This window comes from Tamandua tetradactyla, chromosome 23 (assembly GCF_023851605.1).
Source record: "Tamandua tetradactyla isolate mTamTet1 chromosome 23, mTamTet1.pri, whole genome shotgun sequence".
In the NCBI taxonomy this organism is placed as follows: Eukaryota; Metazoa; Chordata; class Mammalia; order Pilosa; family Myrmecophagidae; genus Tamandua; species Tamandua tetradactyla.
Genome location: NC_135349.1, coordinates 17,021,968 through 17,045,120, shown reverse-complemented (window position 1 = coordinate 17,045,120; position 23,153 = coordinate 17,021,968). Strand labels below are relative to the sequence as shown.

The window sequence follows — 23,153 nt, the reverse complement described above, 5'->3', positions numbered from 1 at the left end:
ACCTCCATCCATTGGTCATCATGTGTAATATTCAAAGTCACCGGTCCATGTCTACTTTATCCTCACTTACTGGTATAATCATCAACACTCTCAGTGTTGACGATTTTCATTGCTCCCATGAGAAAAATAACCAATAAACACATCCTCACCAAATAGAAAATCCAAACCTCCCCTTAACTTTGTCCTCCTTCCCCCCCAAATTATTTACCCGTGGTATTGCTGTTGTACTGTTGATGTTTTCCTAAACATTGCCAATAGCATGCAATAGTAGTTTTCACTCATACCCAAATGTTATTAACTCTTCAAACCTCCCCTTAACTTTGTCCTCCGACCCCTCAAATTATTTACCCCTGGTATTGCTGTCGTACTACTGATGTCTTCTTTTTAAACATTGCCCATAGCATGCAATAGTAATTTTCACTCATACCCAAATGTTATTTGCTCCTCAAACCTCCCCTTAACTTTGTTCTCCACCCTCCCCCCCACATTATTTACCCCTGGTAGTGCTGTTGTGCTATTGATGTCTTCCTGTGAAACATTGCCCATAGCATGCAATAGTAGTTTTCAGTCCATACCCAGACTGAAATCTTTGTACAACCTTGAGGAAGTTCATAAAAGATCTTACTTATATTTGTAGTGTTAATCAGTGCGATACATGGCTCTGTACAACCCCTTTAAATCATGTTCTCCCTCAATATGGCACTATTATTTATAGACCCCCTAATGAACTGCCTTCACGTCTATCCATTCCTGTATATTTAAGTTCAACCTTATTAGCCAACCATTCATCCATATCTAACTTCTGTGTATCTCTAGGTCCCCTGTATTCTGTATTATAAGCCTCTGAGTTTACCTTTACCAAGGTCATAAAAGCGAAATCATGCAATATATATCCTTTTGTGTTTGGCTTACTTCACTCAGCATTATGTCCTCAAGTTTCACCCATCCGTTATGTTCTTCAGGACGTCCTTTTGTCTTACTACTGCATAATGTTCCATCATATTACATACCATATTTTGTTTTTCCACTCATCTGCTTATGGACACTTAAGGTTGTTTCCATCTTTTGGCAATTGTGAGTGATGTTACTATGAGCATTGATGGGTAAATATCTGTTTGTGTCATTGCTGTCAGCTCTTCTGGGTATATACTGAGTATTGGTATACCCAGGTCAGAGGGCAACTCGATATTTAGTTTTCTAAGGAACTGCCAAATTATCTTCCACAGCAGCTGTACCATTATACATTCCCACCAGCAATGCATAAGTGTCCCAATATTTCCACATCCCCTCCAATATTTGTACTTTCCTGTTTGTTTAATAGCCACTATCCTTATAGGTGTGAAGTGGTAACTCATTTTAGTCTGATCCACATTTCCCTTATAGAGCTAATAGAAATGAGCATCTCTTCATGTGCTTTTTAGCCATTTGTATTTGCTCTTTGAAAATGTCTGTTCATGGGCAGGCCACAGTGGCTCAGCAGGCAGAGTGCTCATTTCCCATGCTGGAGACCTGGGTTTGATTCCCGGTTCCTGCCCATGCAAAAAAAATGTCTGGTCATATCTTTAGTCCATTTTATAATTGGGTTGTTTGTTTTTTTGTTGTTGAGGTGTATCATCTTTATGTATGCAGGATATCAAACTTTTATCCCATATGTGATTTCCAAATAGTTTCTCCCATTGAGTTGGCTGCCTCTTCACTTTTTGACAAAGACACAAAAGCATTTGATTTTGAGGATTTCTCATTTATCTTTTTTTCCTTTCATTGCTTGTGCTTTGGGTGTAAAGTTTAGGAAGCTACCTCCTATTACTAGGTCTTGAAGATGTTTCCCTATATTTTCTTATAGGAGTTATATGATACTGGTTCTTATATTTATGTCTTTGATCCATTTAAGTTAATTTTTATATAAGGTATAAGGTAAGGGTCCTCTTTCATTCTTTTGGCTACTTGATATCCAGTACTCCCTTGCCCATTTTTTGAAAAGACTATTGTGTCCCAGTTCAGTGGATTTGGGGGACTTGTTGAAGAGCAGTCGACCATGGATTTGGTGGTCTCGATTTCTGCATTTCAATTCAATCCCGTTGGTCAGTACGTCTATCTTTGTGACAGTACCATGCTGTTTTGACCACTGTGGCTTTATCACTAGCTTTAAACTCAAGAAATATTGATCCCCCCATGTCATTATTCTTTTTTAAGATCTTTTTAGCTATCTGAGGTCTATTACCCTTCCAAATGAATTTGATAACTAGCTTTTCTAGGTCTTCAAAGGTTGTTGGAATTTTGATTGGTATTGCACTGAATCCTTAGGTCAATTTGGGTAGTATTGCTATCTTAACTACATTTAACCTTCTTACTCATGAGCAGGGAATATCTTTCCACCTGTTTAGCCCTTCTTTGGCTTCTTTTAACAATGTTATGTAGTTTTCTGTGTACAGGTCATTTACATCCCTAATTAAGTTTATTCCTAGATACTTGATTCTTTTATTTTCTATTTGGAATGGACTTTTTTTCCTTAATGATTTCCTCAGTTAGGTCATTGCTTGTGTATAGACACATTGCTGATTTTTGCACATTAGTCTTATATCCCAGTACTTTCCTGAATTTGGATATTAGTTCAAAAAGCTCTGTTGCAGATTACTCAGAATTTTCCAGGTATAGTATCATGTCATCTGCAAATAGTGAAAATTTTACTTCTTCCTTTCCAATTTGGATGCCTTTTATTTCTTTTTCCTGCCTGATTGCTCTAGCTAGAACTTCTAGCAGAATGTTGAATAATAGTGGTGACAGAGGGCTACCTTGCCTCGTTCCATCTTAGAGGGAAGGCTTTCACTCTTTCACCACTGAGTATGATGCTGGCTCTGGGTTTTTCTATATATGCCCTTTATCCTATTGAGGAAGTTTTCTTCGATTCCTACCTTTTAAAGTGTTTTCATAAGAAAAGAATGCTGAATTTTGTCGAATGTTTTTTCAGCATCAATTGAGATGATCATGTGACTTTTTCCTTTTGATTTGTTAGTGTACTATATTACATTGATTTTTATTTTCTTGTGTTGAACTGCCCTTGCATTCTTGGTATAAATCCCACTTAGTTGTGGTGTATAATTCTTTTAATGCATCATTGGATTTGATTTGCTAGTGTTTTGTTGAGAACTTGCATCTATGGTTGTAAGGGAGATTGGTCTGTAGTTTTCATTTTTTTATAGTATCTTTACCAGTTTTGGTATTAGAATGATGTTAGCTTCATAAAATGAGTTAGGTAGTGTTCCTTTTTCCTTAATATTTTGGAAGAGTTTGAGCAGTATTGGTGTTAGTTCTTTTTGGAATGTTTGATAAAATTCCCATGAAGCCATCCAGCCCTGTGCTTTTCCTTTTAGGAAGATTTTTGTTGATTGATTCATTCTCTTTACCTGTGATTGGTTTGTTGAGATCTTCTATTGCTTCTTGAGTCAGTGTCAGTAGTTCATATGTTTCTAAGAATTTGTTTATTTCATCTAAGTTGTCTAGGTTGTTGGTGTATAGTTATTCATAGTATCCTCTTACAATTTTTTTTTCTTCAGGATCCATGGTAATGAGATCCCGTTAATATCTGATTTTGTGTATTTGCAACCTCTCCCTTTATTCCTTTGTCTGCTTGCTGGGGTCCGTCAGTTTTATTGATTTTCTCAAAAAACCGACTTTGGTTTTATTGATTCTTTCTGTTGTTCTTTTGCTCTCCAATTCACTTAATCCAGCTTTAATCTTAGTTGTTTCTCTTATTCTGTTTGCTTTGAAGTTAGTTTGCTCTTCTTTCTCTTGTTGCTTCAGAACAACTGTTAAGTCTTTGACTTATGCTTTCTCTTTTTTTAATATAGATATTTAGGGCGATCAGCTACTGTTAGCTGGCTACTGGAATGCAATATACTAGAAATAGGATGACTTTTAAAAAAGGAAATTTAATAAGTCGCTAGTTTACGGTTCTAAGGCTGAGAAAATGTCCCAATTAAAACAAGTCTATAGAAATGTCCAATCTAAGGCATTCAGGGAAAGATACCTTGATTCAAGAAGGCCGATGAAGTTCAGGGTTTCTCTCGCAAGTGAGAAGGTACATGGCAAACACAGTCACAATTTCTCTTTGGCTGAAAGGGCACATGGCGAACAAGGCATCATCTCCTAGCTTTCTCTCCTGGCTTCCTGTTTCATGAAGCTCCCTGGGAGGTGTTTTCCTTCTTCATTTCCAAAGGTCGCTGGCTAGGTGGACTCTCTGCTTCTCGTGGCTATGTCATTCTTCTCTGGCTCTCTCTGAATCTCTCTCATTCTCCAAAATGTTTCCTCTTCTACAGCACTCCAGAAACTTATCAAGACCCACCCAAATGGGTGGAGACATGTCGTCACCTAACCCAGTTTAACAACCACTCTTGATTAAATCACACCTCCAGGAAGATGATCTGATTACAGTTTCAAACATACAGTACTGAATAGCAGTTTTGAACATACAGTATTGAGTAGGGATTATTCTGCCTTTTACAAAATGGGATTTAGATTAAAACATGGCTTTTCTTGAGGACATACATCCTTTCAAACCAGCACAGCTGCCCTCTCAGCACTGCCTTTGCTGCATCCTGTAAGTTCTGATAGGTAGTGTTTCATTTTCATTCATCTCCAGATATTTAACAATTTCTCTAGCAATTTCTTTGACCCACTGGTTGTTTAAGAGTGCATTATTTCTGTGGTGGATACATACAACAAACTACTAAGTGGCCACAAGAAGGTTTGAAGTTACAAGGCATGCAACTAGGTGTATAAACTTTAAGGACTGTATGTTGAATGAAATGTCAGTAACAAAAATAAATATTATCATGCCTTGATCATATGAACTAACTATAGTATAAAAACTCAATGAACTGAAGTTGAGAGCATAGGTTATCAGTTCGGGCCTATTGTAAAGGGCCCAAGATTGTAAGCTCTTACAGTCGTCACATATATTCAGGAGTGGTAACTGTTATTTCTAAATTCTGACATACTGAACTGTTTGCATGTAACCTGGTCATTTGCAGACACTTCAGGTATTTTTGTGATACCCAAGATTCAGAGTTAGAGCTCTGAAGCTATGAAAATCAGCATTACCCCAGATAGGAACTGTTAAAAAAGTTGAAAAAGACATCAGACTTTTGAGTATATGAATGAAGCTGATCTGGATAGGTCTAAGGTAGAGCAGAATACAGGGTAAAGGGTGTTATCATCCATATTTTAAAACTTCAGCTCTGGGTGAGACTAAAGGGAGAGATGTTTATTTGTTGCAAATTTTATATTTTGGTTAGTGCATTACCTAATTTCACATGTATGGTCAGTTTAGTTGAACACCATAAGTACATGGAATCTTGAATAGGAAGTGAGATCTTGTTGGTTTGTCCAGGTTAATGTGATGCCCTGATATATCCCAGAGCAATTTAGGCAATGAGTAAAGAAGTATCTGTAAAGTCCCCTTGGGGACTGGGAAGAAAGGCAGAAATATTCAGCTCCCCCATTTGGAGAATTTCTGATATTCTTGCAAGCAGTAGGGACAATCAAATCAATAGACCAAGGCCTTAATCTTAGGGTTCACCCCTATGAAACCTATTCCTGAAAAAGATAGACTAAGCCTACTCTAAATTACGCCTAAGAGTCACTCCTAGAGAACCTCTTCTGTTGCTCAGATGCGGCCTCTCTGTCTAAGCCACCGCTGTAGGTGAACTCTCACTGCCCTTCCCCTCCATGTGGAACATGAATCCCAGGTGTGTAAATCTCCCTGGCAGTGTGGGACAGAACTCCCAGGATAAGCTGGGACCTGGCATCAGGATTGAGAAAGTCTTCTTGGCCAAAAGGGGGAAGAGAGAAATGAGACAAAATAAACTTTCAGTGACTGAGAGATTTCAATCAGAGTCGAGAGTTTATCCTGGAGGTTATTCTTATGCATTATATAGATATCCCTTTTTAGTTTATGGTGTAATAGAGTGGCTGGAGGGAAGTACCTGAAACTAAAGGGATGTAGGAAGCTATTGCTTAATCCAGGCAAGAGAAGTGATGACTTGGGGTGGGCTAGTAATATAGTTGGAGTGAAGTGTGTGCATTTGGGATAAGTTCTGGAAGTCAGATCCATATAACTTGTTGCTAGATTAGATATGGGTTTGAAAGAACAAAAGGAATCAATAATGCTTTTAGCTTAAGCAGTGTCTGAAGGGCAGAAAATTTACTGGGGCAAAAGTACAAGTTTTGGTAATTATCAAGAGTTCTCTCTTGGCCATGTTGAATTTGAGATGTCCTTAAAGTATAGGTGTAAATAGGCCATTGACACAAGTGCAGAGTTTCAGGGATCAGAAAGGGTAGAAATAATGTTGGGAGTCATCAGCATGAGATATGCAGTTAAAATTCTGTAGAGTTAAGAGATATTCAGTTTTTTGGGGCAGCTAAGTATCCTCTAGATGCAAAAAAGTGATGGGCAAATTCAACCTGTTCCTGAAAGCCAGCTCCACTCTTTTTAATTAATGCTTATGAATCTTAATACTATTTCATATCATAATATACCTTAGAGTTTCAGAGCTATCTTTAATAAGCATAACTTTCTTTTTTTATCATGCTATGGAAGAGTGGGGATTTGGAATCAGATGAAATGCTGCTCTCTACATGTATAGCATTTTATCTCTGGACAGGTAAAAGATACTTAGTGTTTTTCTTTTGAAATTGCTCTTAATTTCAAAAGGCTACTCTTGTAAAAGCCCTTATGATGCAGATACACATTACCTCTGAAAGCATATTTTAGGAAAGCTTGGGATTAGTTTTCTAATTTATGATTTAGCTATTAAAGTATGCTGCCTCAATTTATATTGCAGTAAAACCTCTATTTAAGGCAACTTGGCTAGATCACAGTGATTTTTTTCTTTTTTTTTTTCCTCTGACTTTTTCCTTCCCTTCCTTGCTCCCTTCCTCCTTCCCTTCCTCCCTACCCACTTGCACTTTCTCTTTTTCTTTTGCAGTTATATTTTATATTAAACAGAGTATTCTATAATCTGAAAAAAAAAAAACTTCTGTAAATTTTTTAAGAGTAAAATGGCTGGTTTGGAAATAGCTTAATTCTCTGAAGAGTGTTTTTTACTTTGACAAACTATTAAACACCTCTAGGAAATACCAGTAATGGCTTCTGTCTGTAGCAGAGATGCTATTATGACATAGTTTCTCTCAACCAAAGTTTCTATTTTATTCCTTCATTCAGCAAATGTTTTTGAGTTCTCTCAATGTGCCAGTTCTTGCTAAAGCACCAGAATTGTAAAATTTGATAAAGATATGCTATTTGGAAATGGATATCTTATTAAACAATCCTACAAAAGTAGAATGAAATAGTTACTGAGATTTTATAATGAGAAGTTCTTGGGGAAATTTGTGATTTAATCACAATTAAAATTTGTTGAGATGAGAAAATATGATATTGTCTTATAGAAGACTTAAGGGACACAGAGCCTTTAAATTCAGCTGTGGGTTAGGGTGCATTCTTTGTTAAATTCACCTTTTGTTTCTCTAGCCATTTAATCAACTGTCTTCCTTTTAAATGGAAGTAGAAAAAAGGATGTTAAGAAGACAAAACAAATGATATATCTTATTTGATTACATTTTTAACCATGTTCAGATATTATATAAGAAAAGAGAACGTATGGAAGCCTATATATAATTGTTAAAATTGTTCTATTTGGAAGAAAGAAATGCATATTAATTTCATCTTTCTTATCTTTTGCACTATATGGAATTATTATATATATAATAATTATAAATTACTATAATGAGCACATATTACTTTTATATTCTACATGTCAAATTTCATGTGTCAAGTGAAAATTAGTAAATGGAGTTGGCATGCCTTCCTATTCAATAGGTTAAAAACTATGTAGTGCCTAAAAAGGCATCTTTTTGCTGTCATCTATTAATGAAAGTTAAAATTTTCTGAAAGGGAAGAGTTTGAAAAATATTACAGAAAGAGGATTGTGGGAAGATGGTATAGTTGGGAGCTTCAGGATTCAGTCCTCCCACCAGCACAACTATTAAACAGGGAACAACTGTCTGAGCAACTATTTTGAAACTCAGAAGGCCAATAGAACATGTTACAGTATCCAGGGAAGAGTTGGAGGAAGAGGCTGGTAAATTATGGTAAAGACCAGCAGATTACTTTCTCCATGCTGTGGTTACTAAGCTTTTGTGGAGTCTACCCCCTGGCTAGCCTGCTGGTGACAGAAGGGGACATAAAAAAATCCTCTTCCCCAAGGCCAGAAGTGAGCATGGACAATTACTGGTCATGGCTTTTGATTAGTGACTTTGTAAGCTGGGGGCCTGGCTCTGAGGGTGGCCATTGTTTCAACTGTCCTGAACAAATGCTGTGACTGAGGAGACTTGAAGACATTGTGCATCCTCAGAGCTGCAGGGAATAGTTGGTTGGGGGACTGTATTCAATAACAGGGAAAGACACAGGCCCAGAAAGACAGGGAGGACAGTGTACACTTCACTGCCTTGGGCAGACCTACCTGATATTTCATAAAGCATAAAAAAATTCAGTCCTACCACCAGCTGGCTACAAAATCAAGAAACAGACATCTCAGGGAATAAATCCTAGAGTCAGCATTTTAAAATATTAAGATGTACAATGTGCAACAAAAGAGTACAAGACAAAGAAACAGGAAATGATGGACCATGCAATGGAAAAGGTAAAAATCCAGAGAACAGCAGTGAAGAAAGCCAGAATGTGGACATACCAAACAAAGTCTTTTGAAAAATGATCTTGAAAATGCTCAAAGAGTTGAAGGAAAATATAGAGAAAGAACTAAAGGATATCAGGAAAATAATGAATGAGCAATATGAGAATCTGTGTAAAGAGATAGAGATTTTAAAAGAGGAGCTAAACAGAACTATGGAGTTGAAGGCAACAATGACTAAAATAGAAAATTCCCAGCAGGGTTTCAAGAGCAGATTGGAGCTGGTAGAAGAAAGAATCAGTGAACTTGAAGATAAGACATTTGAAATGAGTCAGGCTGAGGCACAAAAAGAAAAAGAGAAAATAGCCCAAGACACTTCTGGAATACCATCAAACTCACACATACATTTCTTATTGGTGTCCAAGGAGAAGAAGGAGAGAAAGAGACAGAAGGAATATTCAAATAAATAATGACAGAGAACTTCACAAACTTAGCAAAAGATGTGAATATGTAAGTCCGAGAAGGCAGAGAGCACCAAACAGGATAAGCATGAAGAAAAATACACCTTTCCATACATTGATCACACTAAGGAGAAGGAAGGAGTTCTGAAAGCTGCAAGAGAAAAGCAGCATGCTATGTGTAAGGGAATCCCGATTAGATTTGAGTTCCGTGTTCTCATCAGAAACCATGGAAGCAAGAAGGTAGTGGGTTGAAACAGTTAAAGCACTGAAAGGAAACAACCGCCAGCCAAGAATTTTGTATTGAGAGAGACTTTCTTTCAAAATGAGGGAGAGATTAACATTCTCAGGTAAACCAAAGCTATGGGAGTTTATCACCACTAGACTTGCCCTACAAATAATGCTTAAGGGATTTCATTAGATTAAAAGGAAAGGGCATTAGACAGTGGTTCAAAGTGGCATAAAGAAATGAAGACCTCCAGTAAAGATAGCTTGGGCAATTATAAATGCCAGTAGTGTTGAATTGTATTGTTTGGTACATAACTCCACTTCTTCCTTCAGGTGCTAAAATGCAAATGTATTTAAAGTAATGATAAAGCTTTAGTTTTAGACATACGATGTACAAAGATATAAAGCAGTAACAATGACAAAAAAAGATGGGGGAACTGAGGAGTCTAGGAAAAGTATATGTGTATGCTACTGAAGTTAAGTTGGTACCAAACCAAATATGATTGTTATATATTTAGGATGTTAAATTTTATTCCCATGGTAGCCAAAAGGAAAACAGATTAAAAATATATCCAGGTAGAAAAGAGAAGACATTCAATATGGTATAGCATAGAAAAATCAGATAAATATAAAAGCAGGCATCAAGGGAAGAATTTAGGAACAAAAAACGTATATGACTTACAGAGGCTGAATAGCAAAATGGCAGAAGAAAGTACCATATTATAAGTAGTAATTTTAAATGTTAATGGATTAAACTATCCAGTCAAAAGGCAGAGATTGGCAGAATTGATTTAAAATAAAAGCATAACCCAACTATATACTGTTTATAAGAGACTCATCTTAAATTCAAAGATACAGGTAGGGTGAAATTGAAAGATAGGAAAAAAATGCACCATGGAAATGATAACCAAAAGAGAACTGGGATAGCTATAATAATGTCAGATAAAATAGGCTTAAGTCAGAAACTGTTACAAGAGAGAAAGAAGGTAACTATATACTAATAAAAGGATCAATTCAACAAGAAGACATAGCAATTATACATATATATGCACCTAATGGCAGAGCTCCAAATTATATGAAGCAAATACTCACAGATTTGAAAAGATGTAGATGATTCTACGTTAATATTTGGAGGCTTCAGTATACTGCTTTCAATCATGGATAGAATATCTGTAGAAAAGATCAATAATGAAATAGAAAATATAAACAATACTATAAACCAACTAGATATAACAGGCATATAAAATACTTCACCCAATGACAGCAGGTTATACATTCTTCTTTAATGCACATGGGTCCTTTTGCAGGATAGAACGTATGTTAGGTCACCAAACAAATCTCAATAAATTTATAAGTATCTTTACTGACCAAGATGGAATGAAACTAGAAATCATTAACAGATGGAAAACTGGAAAATTCACAAATATGTGGAAATCAAACAATATACTCTTAAGTAGCCAAAGGATCAAAAAAGAAATCACAAGGGAAATTAGAAAATATCTTGAGACAAAGAGAACAAAAACACAATATGCTAAAACTTAATGGTATGCAGCAAAGGCAGTACTGAGAGGGAAATTTATAACTGAATCCTTATTAATTAAAAAGAAGAAAGCTCTCAAATTAGAGACCTAACCTCACAAGTGGAAGATCTAGAAGAAGAAGAGAATACTAAACCTAAAGTGAGCAGAAGGAAGAAAATAACAAAAAATTAGAATGGAGATAGATGAAATGAGGGGAGGGGAGATAAACCAATAATATAAAAAAATCAATGAAACTGAAAGTTTGTTCCTTGAAAAGGTTAAAAAAAATCAACAAACCATTAGCTAGACTGACAAAGAAAGAGAGTGGATTCAAACAATGAAGATCAGAAAGGAAAAGGGGGACGTTACCACTGATCCCACTGAAATAAAATGTAGTATAAGAGAATCAGATATCTAGGAAGAAATTTAACTAATGACGTAAAGGATTCGTACACAGGAAAATACAAAACATTGCTAAAAGAAATCAGAGAAGACCTAAATAAGTGGAGGAACAGTCCATGTGCATGCATTTGAAGATTGTCCATGTGCGTGCATTTGAAGATTGTAAAAATATCTGTATTAGTTTGCAAGCTGCCGGAATGTAATATATCAGAGTTGGAGTGGTTTTTAAAAAGGAGAATGTAATAAGTTATAAGATTTAAGAAAACAGTTTTAAGAAAGTGAAAGTATCCAAATTAAGGCACTAACAAGAGTTTACCTTCACGCAAAAAAGGCCAATTGGTCTGGAACACCTCTGTCATCTGGGAAGTCACGTGGCTGGTATCTGCTGATCCCTTGCTCCTGGACTTCATTGCTTTCAGACTCTGTCCACATGGGGCTTCCTCACTTTCTTTCTTTCTTTTTTTTTTTTTTACTTAAAATTACAGGAAAGAAACACAAACATTCCCAATATGTGATCATTCCATTCTACATATATAATCAGTAATTCACAATATCATCACATAGCTGCAGATTCATCATCATAATCATTTCTTAGAACATTTGCATCAATTCAGAAAAAGAAAGAAAAAGACAACAGAAAAATAAAAAGAAAGCAGAAAAAAAACCATACACAATACCCCTTACTCCTCCCTTTCATTGATCACTAGCATTTCAATCTAAATTTATTTAAACATTTGTTCCCCCTATTATTTATTTTTATTCCATGTGTTCTACTCATCTGTTGACAAGGTAGATAAAAGGAGCATAAGACACAAGGTTTTCACAATCACACAGTCACACTGTGAAAGTTACACCATTATACAATCATCATCAAGAAGCATGGCTACTGGAACACAGGTCTACATTTTCAGGCAATTCCCTCCAGCCTTTCCATTTCCGCTTAGATAACAAGGTGGTATCTACTTAATGCATAAGAATAACCTCCAGGATAACCTCTCTACTCTGTTTGGAATCTCTCAGCCATTGACACTTTGTCTCATTTCACTCTTCCCCCTTTTGGACGAGAGGATTTTCTCAATCCCTTGATGCTGGGTCTTAGCTCATTCTAGGGTTTTTCTCAATCCCTGATGCTGAGTCCGAGTTCATTCTTGGATTTCTGTCACACATTGCCAGGAAGGTCCACACCCCTGGGAGTCATGTCCCATGTAGACAGGGGGAGGGTGGGGAGTTTGCTTGTTGTGTTGGCTGGAGAGAGAGAGGCCACATCTGAGCAACAAAAGAGGTTCTCTTGGGGGTGACTCTTAGGCCTAATTTTAAGTAGGCTTGACCTATCCTTTGTGGGATTAAGTTTCATATGAACAAACCGCAAGACTGGGGGCTCAGCCTATAGCTTTGGTTGTCCACACTGCTTGTGAGAATATCAAGAATTCAACTTGGGGAGGTTGAATTTTCCCCCGTTCTCACCATTCCCCAAAGGGGACTTTGCAAATACTTTTCTGCTCACTGATCAAATCACTCTGGAATTCATTGGGGCATCACTCTGGACAAACCAACAAAATCTCATGTCTTACCCAAGGTTCCATGTACTTATGTTGTTCAACCAACTATCTACATAAGTTATATTAGGAGATGCACCAGTCAAAATATAAATTTTGTAACAAATAAACATTTTTTGCTTTAGTCTCACACATAAGTTGAAATTTTAAAGTATTAATTACCATCTATTTTCAGCACCCTGCAGTAATGACATTCCTTTGTTCTTCCTCATGCAAAAACATTTTAAAATTTGTACACTTATTCACTGTCGTTATACACTCTAGGCAATCCTTGATTATATCATCTCAATCTTTGTCGTCTATCTTTCTTTCTGATTTCATTTGTGCCCCCAACCCTCCTCCCTCTATCATTCTCCCATTCAGCTTCATTCAGTGTTTTAACATAATTGTATTACAGTTAAGTAGTATTGTACTGTCCATTTCTGAGTTTTTACATTCAGTCCTGTTGCACAGTCTGTATCCCTTCAGCTCCAATTACCCAATATTTCTATCTCCTGATGGTCTCTGTTACCAACGAAATTCTCCAAGTTTATTCAGTAACCTCAGTTCATATCGGTGAGACCATACAGTATTTGGCCTTTTGTTTCTGGCTAATCTCACTCAGCATAATGTCCTCAAGGTCCATCCATGTTGTTACATACTTCATAACTTTATTCTGTCTTCCAGTTGCATAGTATTCCATTGTATGTATATACCACAGTTTGTTTAACCACCCATCTGTTGATGGACATTTTGGCTGTTTCCATCTCTTGGTAATTGTAAATAATGCTGCTGTAAACGTTGTGCAAATGTCCGTTTGTGTCCTTGCCCTCATGTCCTTTGAGTAGAGATAGCATATAGATGGGTCCTGTTCCCTAATCCATTCTGCCAGTCCATGTCCGCTGATTGGGAAGCTTAATCCATCAACATCAGTGTTCTTACTGCCCAGGCTTTTTGCCTGTTGGCTTTTATATGTCCTTCTAATTTTCCTTCTTTTTACCTTTACTCATGGTCTTCCTTTCTACAGTCTTGTCCATACCTCTCTGCCTTCGTATCTGTCTCTAGTGCTCCCTTTAGTATTTCTTGCAGAGCTGATCTCTTGGTCACAAATTCTCTCAGTGATTTTTTGTCTGAAAATGTTTTAATTTCTCCCTCATTTTTGAAGGACAATTTTGCTGGATATGGAATTCTTGGTTGGCAGTTTTTCTCTTTTAATAATTTAAATATATCATCCCACTGTCTTCTCGCCTCCATGGTTTCTGCTGAGAAATCTACGCATAGTCTTATTGGGCTTCCCATGTATGTGACGGATTGCTTTTCTCTTGCTGCTTTCAAGATTCTCTCTTTCTCTTTGACCTCTGACATCCTGATTAGTAAATGTCTTAGAGTACGTCTATTGGTATCTGTTCTCTTTGGGGTACGCTGCACTTCTCGGATCTGTAATTTTAAGTCTTTCATAAGAGTTGGGAAATTTTCAGTGATAATTTTCTTCCATTAGTTTTTCTTCTCCTTTTCCCTTCTCTTCTCCTTCTGGGACACCCACAACACGTATATTTGTGCGCTTCATATTGTCCTTCAATTCCCTGAGTCCCTGCTCATGTTTTTCCATTTTTTTCCCTATATTTAATTTTTCTTGCTAGATTTCAGATGTTCCATCCTCCAGTTCAGAGATCCTATGTTCTGTCTCTCGAAATCTACCATTGTAGGTTTCCATTGTTTTTTTCATCTCTTCTACCATGCCTTTCATTCCCATAAGTTGTGTGATGTTTTTTCAGACTTTTGATTTCTTCTTTTTGTTCATTCCTTGCCTTCTTTATATCCTCTCTCAATTCATTGATTTGGTTTTTGATGAGGTTTTCCATGTCTGTTCATATATTCTGAATTAAATGTCTCAGTTCCTGTATCTCATTTGAATTGTTGGTTTGTTCCTTTGACTGGGCCATATCTTCAATTTTCCTAGTTGATTTGTTATTTTTTGCTGGTGTCTAGGCATTTAATTACCTTAATTAGTTTATTCTGGAGATTTTTTTTTCACTTCTTTTACCTAGGGTTTTCTTGCTGGATGAATTTGTTGTCTCTCTGTTCTTTGACATTCATTTCAGCTTTTTCAGACCTCTAGCTTAGGTTTTGTTTAATATAGGAGAATTTTTCAGTTCTTGTTTTCTTGTTTCTTGTCCTGCTTGTATCGTGCCTTTCCCGACCCCCCAACCCTGAGAAGGGTCTACATAGGTATTATAGACCCCAGCTGGATTTTCCCAGACCAAACTGGCCTCCTATGAGGAGGAAAGATTCACCTGCATTGGTTTTCCCTGAGGGTGAAACCCAGCAGGTTGACAGACTTTCCTGTGAAGTCCCTGGACTCTGTTTTTCTTATCCTGCCCAATATGTGGTGCTTGTCTGCCTGCAGGTCCCACCAGCATAAGATGATGCGGTACCTTTTAGTTTGGCTGGGGGCATGGTAGAGACAGAGGAGAAGTTGTAGGCTAGTTTTAATGGCTTCAAATTACCAAGGCCTGGTGTCTGAATTCCTTGAGAGAGGGATTCCCCTGAGTTGGGCTTCACCCCCTCCCCTGGGGAAGGCACAGGTTCCAGACAAGCCCTCAAAATGAGTTTGTTTCTGCCTATGCCTGGGGCAGTTGCAGCCTGAGAAGTCCTGCCACTGTATCCAAAGTCAGTCAAGCCTTTGTAGAAACACAGCCACAAAAACCTGTTTCCTTCTCTTTTTTTCCTTTTTCTGTCAGCCCTGACCCTTGGCGCCAGGGCAAAAATGAGAGACCTTCACTTTGACCAGGTTCACCTGAGCTGGGGGCCTATTTTTAGTAGTCAGAATTGTTAATTAATTCCACAATTGGCGTTTGGTTGGGCTCAGCCCCTGCTGCTGGTGAAGTCTCTTTTCTTTCCCCTCTGGGAAGCAGCCATGGCTTGGGGAACTCACGGTTCTGGGGGGACTCACAGCCGGTCCAACTGGTTCAGACTGGGGTACGCTGTGTGTCCGGTCACTGACGTGGCCCCAGAAGCTGTTCTGTATTGTTTCTGGTTATTTACTAGTTGTTCTGGAGGACGAACTAAAACGCGCACATTGCTAAGCCGCCATCTTGGCCCAGAACCCAGCTGTGGAGTCAGCTTCCTCACTTTCATTCTCTGGGGCTGACTTTCATCTCACGGTGACATCTGCTGGGCTCCAAACATCTCTAAACATCCGTGCCTCTGTTCTCCAAGTGTCAACATCTGTGTCAGCTCTGCTCTGAAGTTTCTGTTGGCTCTCTTGCTTCTGTCATTTCTGGCCCTCTCCAAAATGTTTCCTCTTTTAAGGGATTCCATTAAACTAATCAAGACTCACCTAGAATGGGTGGAGTCACATCTCCATCTAATCAAAACGTCACACCCACATTGGGCGCATCGCATCTCCCTGGGGATAATTTAATAAGAAGTTCTAGCCTACAGTATTGAATCAGGATTAGAAGAAATGGTTGCTCCCACAAGACTGGATCAGGATTAAAACATATCTTTTCTAGAGTACGTAATACTTTCAAACCAGCACAGTTTCCATCATACCCAAAATGATTTACAGATTGAGTGAACTTCCAATAAAAATTCCTACAACCTTCTTTACAGAAATGGAATAGCCACTCATCAAACTTACATGGAAGGGTATGGAGTCCTGAATAGCTAACCCTGTCTTAGAAAAGAATGAAGTTTGAGGACTCACACTTGCAGATCTTAAAACTTATTATAAAGCCACAGTAATCAAAACAGCATGGTATTGACAAAGGAAAGACATAAAGATCAATGGAATTGAATTGAGAGCTCAGAAATCAACCTTCATATTTAAGGCCAATTGATTTTGTCTTTTAACTTACTTTTAAAATTTTTACTGATATATATTATGTATTCACATACCATGTAATCATCCAAAGTATACAATCAGTGGTTCACAGTATCATCATATAGATGTGCATTTATCATCATAATCGACTTTTTTCCTTTTTTTGTGAAAAATAAAATATATACAAAAAAGCAATAAACTCCAAATCATATTGCAACAATTAGTTGGAGAACCAATTTCAGAGTTTGGTATGGTTTACAATTCCACAATTTTGGATTTTTGCTTCTAGCTGCTCTAAGATACTGGAGACTAAAAGAAATATCAATATAATGATTCACCGGTCATATTCATTTGTTAAACCTTACCTTCTCTGTGTAATTCTACTGTTACTTTTGATCTTTCTCCCACTCTTTAAGGGTATTTGGGAAATGCCCATTCTAAGTTTTTCATGTTGTTGATATTCTGGAGAGACTGGCCCCTTTGTGTGGCCAACTGAGTTTTGACATGGGAGCAAAGACCACTCAATTGGGAAAGAATAGCTTCTTCAATAAGTGGTGCTGGGAAGACTGGATCTCCATTTGATGAAACAAGGAGGGTAGATCCCTACCCCATACCTTATAGGGAAAAAAAAAACTCAAAATGGATCAAAGACCTAAATATAAGAACTAGAACTGTCAAACTCTTAGAAGGAAAAATAGTGAAGCATCTTTCAGGACCCTGTGTTAGGCACTGGTTTCTTAGACTTTATTCCTAAAGCTCAGGCAACAAAAGAAAAAATATGTAAGTGGGACCTCATCAAAATTAAAAACTTTTTTTTTGTGGGGGGGTGCATGGTCCAGGAATCAAACCCAGGTCTTCCACGTGGAAGGCAAGCATTCTAGCACTGAACTATCCGTGTGCCCCAAAATGAAATACTTTTTTGCCTCATAGGACCTTATCATGAAAGAAAATGGCAGGCTATTCAGTATTAGGTTGTATATATGGTAACTACATAAAAATTTTAAAAACATCCATGGAACTACACAATCAACCCTAAGTTAAACCATGGACTGTAGTTAACAGTTTTAAACACCTGCTTTCATCAATTGTAGCAAGTGATCTACAGCAATGCAAGGTGTTAATTCGGTGGTGTATGGGAATCCTGTATTTTATGCATGATTGTTCTCTATAAACACACAATTTCTCTAAAAATAAATGGAAAAAAAAACCCTATCCCTCCATAAGAAACATTTGATGAGAGCTAGCAATATGTTAGGCTAAGGTAACCTAAAATTCCTCCCAAAACAAGCACCTACAAGTGAATAGGTTATGGTAGTAAGCATGCTTTTGAGAATATAGCTGATGTATCAGGTCTATAAAAGAAATCCCTAGGGGCTAGAAGAATAGAGACCACCCTGGAGGTAGATATAGGGTAGATATAGGGCTTGGGTTTAAAGAATTAATTAGAAGATAGTTCACCCAATGATACAGAATAGAACTTGGAAGGCTTTGTCTCTTAAGGAGGCTCTTCATAAAAGGTAAAAGGCTCCCTGGGGCTTGACATTCAGAGGAATTTAAAGTTGAAATTTACAGTACCTCCAGGTCATATAAATGTCCCCAAGATGTGAAATTGGTAATACAAAGTGGCACTAAGCTAGTGATATGCCTTGGACACTTATACTGTTCATATCCTTTGTCCGTATTTCAGTCGGGCTGCTTTTCTTTCTGTTCTTATGGTCTAGGACTTTAAAATATAAGTGTATTTGTGTATTTGCGCTGAATACTGTTCTAAACTGCTTGCTAATTAAATCCACTTTGAGTAAGGTTCCTCACATACGTCTGTACTCCTTATTCAACTCCTGTCTTTTTAGTTTAATTCTAGCGCTAACCTAATTGGATTAGGAAACTCTTTTTTCTGTCCACTCTATTATCTTTATTCTTTCTCTTTTCATTTTATTTATAACCATAAGAAAAAATCACTCTAATGTTGATCATGGAAGTCATGCTGTAAACACCTTTGTGTCAAGAAGGGAGGTTGTGAATGTGGGAGAGACATGGTACATTGTGGCCAATCAGTGCCCTATCAGTGCCCTCAGCGTCTTCCCTTTCATTAATGTGTGTGTGTGTTTTGGTGGGGGGCGCTCTCATAGCTAGCTATACACACTGGAGTCCCATGTGAGTTATGGGGGGGAGAGCAGAACTTTGATATATTACCCAAAATGTACTCATATGATGTGGGACAGAATATTTTCCTTTTTGGAATCTAGATTTCCTCAATACTAACATTAGGATAAAAAATACCTTATTTAATAACACCTTATTTCAATAATTCAGTGGGCTATCATATGCCTGAGTTCAGTAAATGTTTAAATTCCTTTCCATTAAGCACACTTATTCAAATTAAATCAGTAAAACTATTTCTTTATTATATTAGTTTCCTCTTTCCTTCCATTTTTAACCTTGTAAAATACTTTTCTTTATATTCTTTGTAAATTAACTTTGTATTTTAACTTCATTATTACTTAAATAGGCCTTTATTTGTTAATCTGGGAACCTTAACTATCATTATTGCATGTTTGTGAAAATGTACTTCATGTTACAAACATCTCCTTTTTTGAGAAACTTTTCAAATACAATCCATTTGTAAATGAAGCAGTATCTGTACTTTCCACTTGCCATTAGATCCATCTAGTACTAAGTGCTTAGTCACCATTCCTTGATCAGTGACTGGAAGCTGTCTTGCTGTTCCCATTGTGACGGTCGCAGCCCTCAATCCTTGCCGGATACATCTTGCAAACTTAGGTCTCAGCATAGCATTTGGTGCTGAAGGAATACAGATTGTACAGCAGGACTGATTGTAAAAATGCAGAAATGAATAGCATAATATTCTGATTGTAGCACAATAATATAAGTACACTGAATGAAACTGAATGTGAGTATAATAGAAGGAGAAGGGCTAGGATCCCTTCATGAAACCAGACAGAAAGAAAGAGGATAAAGGCTGAGCTAGTATAACTTAGGTATGTCTAGAGTGGACAATGATGGTGATTAAAGTACAAATAAAAAAACGTTTTTGTGTGAGGGAGAACAAATGCATGTCAACATTGCAAGGTGTGGAAAATAAGATGGTATACGGGAAAAGGTACAATTAGTGAAAGCTAGGGTCTGTAGTCAACAGTAACATTGTAATATGCTTTCACTGACTGTAACGAAAGCATAATTCAAAACTAAATGTCAGCAAGTGGGGGGCATGGGGGAGGGGTTTGGATTCTTTGTGGAAGAAAAGGAAAAGTCTTCATATTGATTATATGGTAAAGGCATATCTGTTTACTTAGGTTGGATTGTGTGATGTACAAATGAAACTGTTTAAAAATGAAAAACAAAAAAGGGCCAGTGATGTTCAGAGTTTTTCTGTCAGCTGGGAAGATACATGGCCATATCTGCTAGCTTTCTCTCCTGGCTTCTCATTTAAAACAGCTTCCCCAGGGGTGTTTTCTTTCTGCATCTCCAAAGATCTCTACCTGTATCAGCTCTGAAGCATTTTCCAAAATGGTTCCCTCTTAAAGGACTCCAGTAGTCAAAGCAACCCACCTTGAATGGATGGAGACACATTTTCTTGGAAACCACCTAATCAAAATATCCCACCTACTGTTGGGTGGGTTGCATCTCCATGGAAACAAGTTAATCAAAAAGAACCCACTCAAAAATATTGAAACAGGAGTAAAGAACATGACTTTTCTTGGGTATAGAACAATTTCAAACCGGCACAGAGGAATAGAGGTTTCTGAGCAGAGATTTAAGAGATGATGGGGATTTAGCCAGGTGAAGTCTAGAGGCCGAAAGAGCCAGTCCACTTCTAGAGACCATGTGAGTGTGGACAAAGGCAAGGGCTAGCAAATATTTGTTGTTACAACAGGCTAGCGAGGCAGGCAAAGAAAGCTTGTTGAGCCAGGCTAAGAAGCTTGGGCTTTTTCCTTTGAGGAATTATTGAAGCATTTTTAGGAGAAAGGAGTGACTTGTTCAGAGTATATTACTGAGAAAAGTCGTGAAATCAATAATTTCTTTTATCACCAAACTATAGGGGACAAAAACAGTATCAGGAGTCTTTGACACCCTGTCAGTTTGAGTAGAATATCAAATAGTAAAACTGCTGTGATACCACCCTCCCTGTAGACCTTGACTCCCAAGGCAACTTTCCAAGCATCCAGTAAGGAAGGACCACTGTCCCTGTCCCCTAGAGCAGTGGGGCTCCTCTGTCACTTGGTTGACACCACGTCAGTTTCAGTCTTCACTGCAAACCTGAAGATGTGTAAATGGTTCTGTTTTGGGAGAACTTCCTTTGGGTCCACTTCTTACTGTCAATCTGTAGATTCTGGAATAAATTACTCCACTTCTCTGTTGCCACCTTGGACCCACCTGTTTTCCTGAGGTTATTCTTTTTTCAAAGTTGTAGGGGAAAGACATGTACCTGGTGGTAAATGGAAGAGGACAGATGGGATGAGAAGATGGCAGCTCTTATATGTGGAGAAAATTAAACACTTTTAGATCATTAAGGGTCAACCATGCTCAGGAATAAAGTAAGAGCAAGTGATCAGTAGGCTAGAATATAGGATGAAGTGAAGTAGTTGAAGCAAAGGAGAGCGCTCCAGGGAGTGAGGTATCACAGAGCCAAACCAGGTGAGGGAGTTCAGGGAGGTGATTCCATAGAGAATTCACTGAGGCCATCTTCTGCCCCAGCCCTTCTGCCATTCTGAAGGCCCCTGCTCTGCGGGTGATTCAGGAGGATGCCCTGTACCTCCTGAGGCTTTTTGTTTGGCTGACTTGAGAATATTTATGTAAAAATGCTTTGTACCCTCTAAAGCATCATATGAATGTAAGGAAAAGTATCATGTGAAGGCCTTCATTCTGCCATTCCACTTCCAAACCAAATTTCAATTCAATGTTTTGTGCTTTATTATTACTGAATAAAAGATATTAAAATATCTTCAGAAGTCATTGTCACACATATAATATTTTACCTTAAGCCTCTGTGCTTAGGTGAGCTAGCTTTTTAAATGCTATTAAAAATGAATTCCTTTGAATTAGCTACTATTTAAATAGTTGTTTGTATATTTCATGCAAAATAAGCAGTTTTTAAATGGAAAAAAAGCACATTGTTATGACTCATTTGACCTATCGAGAAGTTATTGTCATTTTTTTATGCATTTGGGTAAGTTTATCACAAATTTTCAGCCATATTTTCTTAAAATTTTTTTTGAACTATAGTACCATATGCTTTTTAAAATTCACCTAAAACTCATTTTAATGAATTTTATAAAATCCTTAGGCGAACAGAGAAGATTCTATTATTTATTATAATTAAGTTGGGTAGCCTATAGTTTATGTTCAGCAAAGGCATCTTATTTTAGTATACCAATATTCTTTTTGAACAGACATCTGGGGGAGAGCATTTTGGAGAGCTCATTTGAGTCTTTGCCAAAGACCCAACTTTGCCATCTGTAGGTTCAGGTTACTCTGCAGTGCTCATTTCTGGATTTTTCTTTAGTGTCATTTTACCCCCTCCAGTCTGTGTCTGTGTGTGTATGTGTGTGAAAGAGACAGAGACAGAAAGATGCATATATCTTTTCATTTTAGTTTTTTCCTGCTTAGAGGAAGGATTTTTAGTAAATGCCAGCTAGTTGCCAAGAAAGTTTGATTTGGGGATATTTAAGAGCCCAAAGAGTTAAGATGTTATTATTATAAAATTAATCATTAATCATTTGTCATTATGTAATTTACCAAATAGAGAACTTAGTTATGAAACCCTTGGTTCTTAGATGCCTGGACTGTCAGGTCAAGTTCAGAAGAGTTAGAAGCCAGTTTATCTTACTGCAGTTATACGTGATAGGTATTTCTATAGAGGTGAGATATGTGTTTGTGTGTGTGAGAGAGTATGGGAAATGTATTTCCCTTTTGGCATGATTCTGTATTAAAATTTATCTATATAGAAATTATAATGCAAGGTGTTGTCTTTAAGAACCGTTCAAAAGGATCCCTCTCTGGCACTTTACAGAAAGAGTGTTCTAACCTCAAGCTAATTCATGCTGGAAAATGGAACTTCCCTGATTTTGCCAGTGAATCAGTTAGCCAGCTATTTTTATAGGTGCCAACTATGCCCATTATTGTGCTTGGGGATTATAATTCCTTGAGAACTAATCTATTATAGTACACAAAAGGATTTGAATGGGAGAATAAATAATGGTGTTGACTGAAATGCATTACTGTGCGTGTATCACGATACAGCACAGAGTACTGGTACAGGAGCTCCAGCCCTGTCCTAGAATGAAAATCCATCAGCCTGGCAGCACCTGTGCAGTCTCTGTCACTAACTACTTGTACAAATGCCAGAGCAAATTTTATAGTCTTTGTATTGCTTTCTTTACTTTGAAACGTGGATTAGATTGGATGACTTCTTAGAAGCCTCTCTGGGCCTTAAATTCTTACTGTGATATCCAAGGTTGGGGTTTGTAATAACCTCT

The 23,153-nt window shown here is 37.4% G+C and overlaps 1 protein-coding gene across 1 annotated transcript in view; it reads left to right on the top strand.

Moving 5' to 3' along the window:
* LOC143667150 (S-adenosyl-L-methionine-dependent tRNA 4-demethylwyosine synthase TYW1) overlaps positions 1 to 23,153 on the top strand; it is a 275,466-nt gene that overhangs the window by 233,697 nt on the left and 18,616 nt on the right. The window lies entirely within an intron of this gene.